The sequence below is a fragment of the Ixodes scapularis genome, unplaced genomic scaffold (genome assembly GCF_016920785.2).
Source record: "Ixodes scapularis isolate PalLabHiFi unplaced genomic scaffold, ASM1692078v2 PGA_scaffold3__209_contigs__length_174095766, whole genome shotgun sequence".
In the NCBI taxonomy this organism is placed as follows: Eukaryota; Metazoa; Arthropoda; class Arachnida; order Ixodida; family Ixodidae; genus Ixodes; species Ixodes scapularis.
Window position 1 is genome coordinate 68,527,867 of NW_024609868.1, and position 8,319 is coordinate 68,536,185.

Sequence of the window (8,319 nt, forward strand, 5' to 3'; positions counted from 1 at the left end):
TTATGCACCTAGACCAACATCGTGGGCTTATAAACAAATTTTATCATCCGTTAGGAATTATGTTTTTCTAAGTAGTGAGATGAAGGAGTAAGTTTTGTGCCCTGAAGCCATTCCTCCATAATAGCTATTGCTTGTAATTACAAGCTTCAAATAAAATTAACATCGCAGCTTCTATGAAAGCGTATTTCACCACTCATTATATCAGAGTGGTTTAAAGCGAGACGTTCGAATAATAAGTGCAATTCATCCTCTTGGCAATGGTGTCAAGTGAGGGCAGCCCAACGAAATAACATTTCCTATAACGCAAGGTGAGTAGCCCGTTTTGCCAATCATAGCTCGGATCTTTTGAAAATTTTGCCATCGAGGTTGGCCTCATCGCTCAAGTATAGTAATCATAGTCGTCAAGGAACTGGGATGTACAAACTCTCAACAGATATTTGAGACGTTAAATTCATCGATATTTATTTTATACGGGATTAGATGAAACTTAGAATATTTACACAGTGAACAGAATAAATAATTATACTCCGCGACAACTTTTCTTGGCAATGCAGTGGAAGGTACGTCCCGCGTCCCCTCTCCCATTTTGAGTGTACGCAGGCTCTCCTCCTCTCCCCGGAAATGGGGGAGGAGGAGAGCCTGCGTGCACTCAAAATGGGAGAGGGAACGCGGGACGTACCTTCCACTGCATTGCCAATAAAAGTTGTCGCGGAGTATAGTAGAGGTCAGTAACAAGTAAAAAAAAAGTAAAAGCCGTTTACAACTCCCTGTAATGCCGAGTTAGAGCGCAGCTCTTGAGGAGGAGGAGCAGGGAAGGGTACTGAGGGGAGGCTATGCACCTCCACCTCCTCCTCCCCCCCTAAATCTTCAATCCCCTCCGGGGGGTCGCGTGACCTGGGGGAGGGGTCACGTGACCTCGGGGAAGGGAAGTCACGTGGCCACGTGACCTCGGGGGGTGGGGTCACGTGACACTTTCTCCCCGAGGTCACCGAAGGAACCCGAGGTCACCGAAGGTACCCGAGGTCCTCCCGAAGGAACCCGAGGTCCTCCCGAGGTCCTTCCAAAGGAAACCGAGCTTTTCCCGAGGTCCTCCCGAAGGAACCCGAGGTTCTCCAGAGGTTCTCACAAAGGAACCCGAGGTCCTCTCCATGTCCTCCCGACGTCCTCCCGAAGGAACCCGAGGTCTTCCCAAGGCCCTTCGGGAGAAGCTCGGGTTCTTTTGGGAAAATTTACCCATAATGCACCGCGCGGTTACGCCGACGGCGACGGCGACGGCGACGCCGCTCAAGCCGGAATCGGGCGCCTAAGGGCTGCGCTCTAAAAAGGATGCAAAAACATGTTAGTTTTGCCCTGGAGACTGGGTATAAATGGTGCAGTCAACATTCTACATTGCATACTACATCTCGTGAGTGTCTAAATGTTTAAGGCGCAGCTCTTAGGCGCCCGTTTCCGGCTTGAGCGGCATCAGTGTCGCAGTCACCGTCGGTGTAACCGACGTTTCCCATAATATTGTCACATGTGACGTCCCTCGTAACCGCGTTGCATTACGAGACTTTTCCCATAATGACGTTACACGTGGCGTCACGTGTGACGTCACGGAGGTCATTACGGTCACAAGTGACGTCACGAATTCATTTGGGAAGGTCACAACGAAAGTCACGACCTTCACAGCGAAGGTCACGTGAAGGTCACTACCTTCACGAGGCCTTCACGAGGCCTTCACGAGTGACGTCCCGGGGGTCACTAGGGTCACGAGTGACGTTACGAGGGAGGAGGAAGGGAGAGGGAGGAGAATAAGAGGAGGTGGGAGGAGCAGAAGGGAGGAGGGGGAAAAGGAGGAGGAGTGGAGGAGGAGGAAGAAGGGAGGAGTAGAGGGTACGTTGGAAGAGAAGGGGCATGCTCTCCTCTCCATACCGTCCTCTCCTCGCCCTCAAAACGGGCGCTCTAATTTGGCATTGCAGGGAGTTGTAAACGTCTTTCATTGTTGAAGATAAAAACCGTCGGTAGCACAAGCTATATAGCAATCTAAGTATTCAGTAAAATTTACCAAAACGAGGAAGGAAAGGAAAATATTAAAAGTCGTACTGACCATGAGATCTCTTCTGCGATGAAAAGTGTCGCTCAATGATCCACTCCAGTACAGTGGCAATTACAACGAGGATTAAGAGAGTAGAAAGTACTGCGCTGCAAATAAATGACATGAGGCGAAGTATTTCACTCTAAATAAACATCCGCAAAGAGAGTCGAAGTAAACTTACATTGAAACTGCTTGGAGAGTCGAAATTTCCTTCGAATCGTCTGTTCTGCAGTTCGCCGCAGTAGCGTTGAGTCCGTAGAGATTAAGCACTACAGGAAAAATATTTTCAAGAAAGGGTAAGAACGCAGGACACCTAGAGTGAAAACACTTTGATAATTAACGCGAGAATAAATCAAACTTACTAAAACAGGGCAAATCTACACAGCGTGTCACACAACTACTACTTCACTTGACAATACACCCTCTCTATACACTCTATTTTCTTCATTGGTCTAGTACACTGCTACGCAAGACGGCACACAAAACTAAACGACCTCTAAACTTCCCAAGTGACTCCAGGGAACCAAGTAAACCAAATGATACACTAATGGCCAACCCCAATTTAACCACTAAAATTAAACCCTAATAATGTATTTCACGAACTCTCCGCCTTCCTTGTCAATCTGGCCTCGGCCAAAACTAATAATTACTTTAGTCACTCGCAGCTGAATAAAGCGTGGCTTAGTATGTTCACGCTCCTTGCTTCGTTGATTGGTCCTTCGCTGTTCATTGTGCTAAATACCGCAATCTCACTGGCTGCGGAGTTATGATTAAACGCTCGGGAGTCGCCATACCCTTTAGGAAATTTCTTGAGCAGTCAGTGAGTCTATAGCGTGGAGTTATTTTAACGACACCCACCCTGCAAACCATGAACTTTTTCTTTATTTACCTCGTTTAGAGACAGTGGGAATCGGCTTATAGACTTTCCCGAGCTTATTAAACGCATAATGCCTTTTAAAATACTCCATTTGCATTGTCTTTGTTTTTGCATGTAACACCCCAGATTACTTACTTCCATTCTGTTTCGCAGTTTTCGCACATTTAGAGGTGCATGAACATTTTAGAACATTTGATGTTTCATTACGCTCCAAAATCCTATCGTTGAAACCACGACCTGTGCTTCCAATGTGCGAACAGCCTACGCAAAACAAATATCGCACACAACCCTCTGTTGGCAAGGCGCCTCCAGATTCAAATGTCTCTTCGGAGAAACATGGATCAATTCCTACTAAAAAAAGAGGGTGTATTTCCTTATCCTCGCTGAACAACAATCCCATTTTACAAGCGGTTCATTCACTCTATTACGTCAAACAAACGGTGGAAACGATGGCACAAACCAGGTATTGTAACGTACGAACATGCATCCTCGTTGTATATTAGATAAATAACGTACAATGTTTCGTAAAATATACCGCTTTCAAAAGTCCGCGCAAACGCCTGTCCGCCAGCGCTTCATCAGGTACTCTGAGCAGATATTGGTCACAAGCGAGGCATCAGCGTTCGGCGAGGGCTCGGATCCAATCACGTGCTTCGTGTCAAAGCAACGGCGACCGCCAATGTTAGTCGACGGACTTTTAGAAAGGGTCTATTGAAGAAACGAATGACTCGTTATGCAATCCCTTCACCGGGGGTTTCATTATTATGAAAACGAATTGCCTTACCGCGTGCTTCCTTAATTTCAAAGTGTAAGCAGAAGAAACTTGGGAAGAGACTAGTATTGAGGTGACATACGGAGGTCACTTGACCTTATGTGACACTATGGCGTGACGTGACATTGTGGCATAACGCTATGGCGTTATATGACACCGCTACGCCACGTAACCTGACTTCAAATTACGCCGTGACGTGACATCATCATAGCGTCATGTTACCGTCCTTACGTCACACTATGATGTTACATTGACAACACTTCACAGTGTCGCGTGACGTGTGTGTCATGGTACCGCGGGACAATCCGTCGTGTGACACCATCACGTGACTAGACGTAAAGTTTTGGTGACACAGACACTGTGTCGTCACGGTTCACGTGACGCCGTGTTCGTATAACGCCAACCCGACGCCATCCAAAAAACGCTGCACACTTTGCCTCAATCTTATTGGTAGTACTACGATGCCCAGAGTTTCTTTTTTTTAGTACATTAGCAAAAAGTGCATAGCACTGCGGCTGTACGAGCTTCGTGCAGTGGAACTCTCTACAAGATCACTCACCAGATCGCACCACAAAATTGATGTCTTCTGCCGAGCAGAGAGACGGTATGCAAATGGCTCCCCTGGGATCCGCATTTTGGTAACGCTGAGTCCTTAGAGTGAGCGGATCAATACGACCCTGAAAGTGAAACCTCAATTTCGATTAAAAAAACTAAATAATATTTCTATGTTACTTGGGGACGTTAATTAGTCGTGAGGATTAAAAACACATCAATACATAAACAGTTTTTAAAATTTTGTGCTTTTCAACTTCACCAATAAATGATGCAATTGCGAATGATTTCTGTTAATTTAGAGCTAGCAATACAGAAAATATTTAAAATAAGTCATATATTATTTTTTCATTGAGAAAAGCTAATGTTAAATTCATTTATTAAATTAATTTGAGACAACTATAGATGCCATGGAGAGAAAGAGACTAGATGTATTTTAGAGAGATTGGCTGTTGTTTAGGAGGGATGCCGGCTACCCGATAACACGAAAAAGAAAAAAAGAGCGAGAGCGGGGAAAAGATAAAGATGACTATAGAGATAAAGCGAACGAGGGAAACAAAATAGAAAACGTGGGGAGAGGCAAAATCTGTAAATAATGTACATAACAAATAAGGGCACGCAAAATGAGAACACTGAGTTATAGAAAAAGGACATACTAGTGTGACACGAAATATCCCAGTCCGAGCTTGATTCACCAAGCACACCACATCACAGTTAGATGCTGTCAGACTGTCATACACATCAACCTACATTTATCCACTCTTGCAGCTAAGTTTATCAACAAACACCTAATAGTTATATATGATTCCAGTGTCTTTCAGAAAGTCACAAAATATTTTACGTGGGCGTGCACAGAATTTGTGGGTTGGTCAAGGTCTCAACAATTGCGCCAGAGACATGGGTCTGCCATCTATCACTTGACGCCGAACCTCCATCCGTCGTCTCTCTTGTACAAAGTGTTCACAATCCATGAAAATGTGCTACAGGTCTTGAAAGGGGTCATCAGATTCACATCTTGGAGAATCTCGTAGCTTCATTCGAAATAAAAAGCTCTTTGTATACGCAACCTCTAGGTGGAAGTTTGAGGTCTGGATTGACGTACGGAGGAGAGTTCCGCTGAAGATCTATCTAACCAGCATTGCCGAGAGCGTCGCCCATGCAGGTGGCGAAAGAGTGTCTCGGCGTCTCTAGATGTAAAGGCTGTCAGTTTTATGTCATTTTCATCGTGAGATTCGGCTGCCGGGTGGTCACTCTATTAATTCCCGGCAATTGGAGTATGACCCGGAATCTACTGTATGCGAATGCAATGCCCAAGAAGTTTAGCTTGTGCCAGTGTAAGCTGGATACGACACAAAAGAGCAGCCTAAAAGTTATGAATGTGCACACCCTGAAATAATTATAGAGATGCCTTTAAGTCGGCTAGAACGAACCACTTCGACGGTTTACGATATTTGACAATGAATAAGGAAGAAGAAAGTATTGCATAAAATTAATGCGACGTAAAGCCTGTAGGATGTCATAATCGAAAACTTTATGATGTGTCCCACATCTGGATTGTGTAAGCTGAAATCTACCCTTTTTGGAGGTTGACCCGTCTGTATAACCATCAATATAGCAAGCGCCACGACCCCGCCGAGAGAGCCTGTCTCCCCTGCGTCGTCGAGAAAACTGAGTGCGGCAACGCCTGGAGGTGAAGTTGCCGAAAACGACGGAAGCAAACAGCCTCGAAGAACGCCGGAGCGCTCCCACTCCCCCGACGCCCCGCAACGCACCGACGCCCCTGCAACGGTGTCCAACAACCTAAACGTTGTTATCGACGGCCACGACGCATCGGCACTCGTTGACACCGGAGCAGACAACTCAGTATTGAGTGGGAGGCTCTCTCGCCATTTTTGAAAAGTCACGACGCCGTGGGATGGACAGCAGATACGAACCGCCGGAGGACACCTCATCACGCCTGTCGGAAGATCCACCGCTCGCGTCGAAATTCACGGCGAGACGTGTTCTGTGAAATTCGTCATTCTACAAGACTGTTCCAGAGACGTCATTCTCGGCATAGACTTTGTGTGGGAATACGGCGCCGTCATTGACCTTGGAGAAACCAGATTGACGCAGCGGACACCTGTTCCGCCTTCAGAGAAACTGAAGAAACCGACCACGTGAATCTGCCACCGCGATCAAGTGTTGTCATACCCGTCATGACCGATGCAGCTACCCGTGGCGAAGTTCTTCTGGAGGGTAACCTTCAACTGCTCCTGGGAAGAGGAATGGGCGTCGCAAGAGGAGTAGCTGAACTTCAGGATGCGCGCACTGTGGTCCTCATGACGAATTTCCGACAAGAAACGCAGCACCTCACTAAAGGTGGAGCTGTGGGCCATGTCGAGGAACTCCGAAACTCCACCGAAGTCGCTGATATTGCTGAGGAATCATCGCCGCCTCAGCAAGACATTACGTCCACAGCGCAGCTCGACATTGACCCCAAGCTTCCAGGCCTAAAACGACAGCAGCCGAGTGACCTCCTCGCCGAATACAGCGACTGCTTTGCGACGTCGTCCAAAGATGCGGCAAACCACCATTCCGAAGCATCGCATTGTTACCGAGGACGACGCGCACCCTGTGCATCGTTCGCCATACCGAGTCTCAGTAAAAGAAAGGGAGGTCATACAGGAGCAAGTGCAAGAAATGCTGGACGACGACATAATCCAGCCTTCCAGCAGTCCATGGGCCTCTCCGGTCGTACTGGTTAAGAAGGACGGAACGCTTAGGTTTTGCGCGGACTACCGACAGCTGAACGCGGTGACGAAGAAAGACGTCTACCCACTCCCCCGCATAGACAACACGCTAGACCGGCTGCGCCACTCTCGATATTTTTCATCGATGGACCTGAAGAGCGGCTACCGGCAGATTGAAGTCGACGAACGGGACCTAGAAAAGACAGTTTTCGTCACGCCAGACGGGCTGTACGAGTTCAAGGTGATGCCTTTTGAACTATGCACTGCGCCAGCAACTTTGCAGCATGTCATGGACACCGTACTGGCTGGGCTCAAATGGCAGAGCTGTCTCGTCTACGTTGACGACGTCGTAGTGTTTTCGAGCGACTTCGACGAGCACTTGCGACGACTCCGAGCTGTTCTCCAGGTCATACAGACCGCCGGGCTCACCCTTAAACCATCGAACTGTAGGTTCGCCTATGACGAACTGAAGTTCCTAGGGCACGTGGTTAGCAATGATAGGGTTCGTCCAGACCCAGAGAACACTCGCGCCGTCGCGGCATTTCCAGCGCCGACAGACAAGAAGGCCGTGCAAAGATTCCTGGGACTATGTGCGTACCATCGGCGCTTCGTTCAGGATTTCGCAAGGATTTCGGCACCGCTCACAAACCTCACAAAGGACGCCGAGAAGTTTGAATGGGCCGAAGAACAGCAGCAGGCATTCGACGAGCTGAAGGAACGATTCCTGACTCCTCCTGTTCTTGAACATTTCGATCAGGATGCGGAAACCGAGATTCACACCGACACAAGTAACGCAGGACCTTGTGCGGTACTAGTACAACTACAAGATGGCACCGAGCAAGTCATTGCCTTCGCAAGTCGGACACTATCCAAGGCGGAGAAGAATTACTCCACGACTGAGAAAGAATGCCTTGCGGTCGTCTGGGCATTCACAAAGTTTCGCCCGTAATTGTACGGGAGCCCGCTCCGCGTAGTCACGGACCACCATTCGCTCTGCTGGCTTGCCAACCTCAAGGACCCGTCAGGACGCTTCGCTCGATGGAGTCTCCGACTACAAGGGTTCAACATGACTGTGGTCTACAAGTCAGACCGCAAGCATGCCGACGCCGACTGCCTGTCTCGAGCGCCCGTCGAAACACCTTCCGGCATCAGCAACGACGATGGAGACGAGTGCTTCCTAGGCGCGGTGAACACCGACGACATGGCGCGACGTCAACGAGACGATCCTGAGCTGCGCGCACTAATAGAGGACCTGGAAGGGCGCGGGAGTACCATGCCACGTGTTTTCTGTCGACCTTCGTCATGCGAC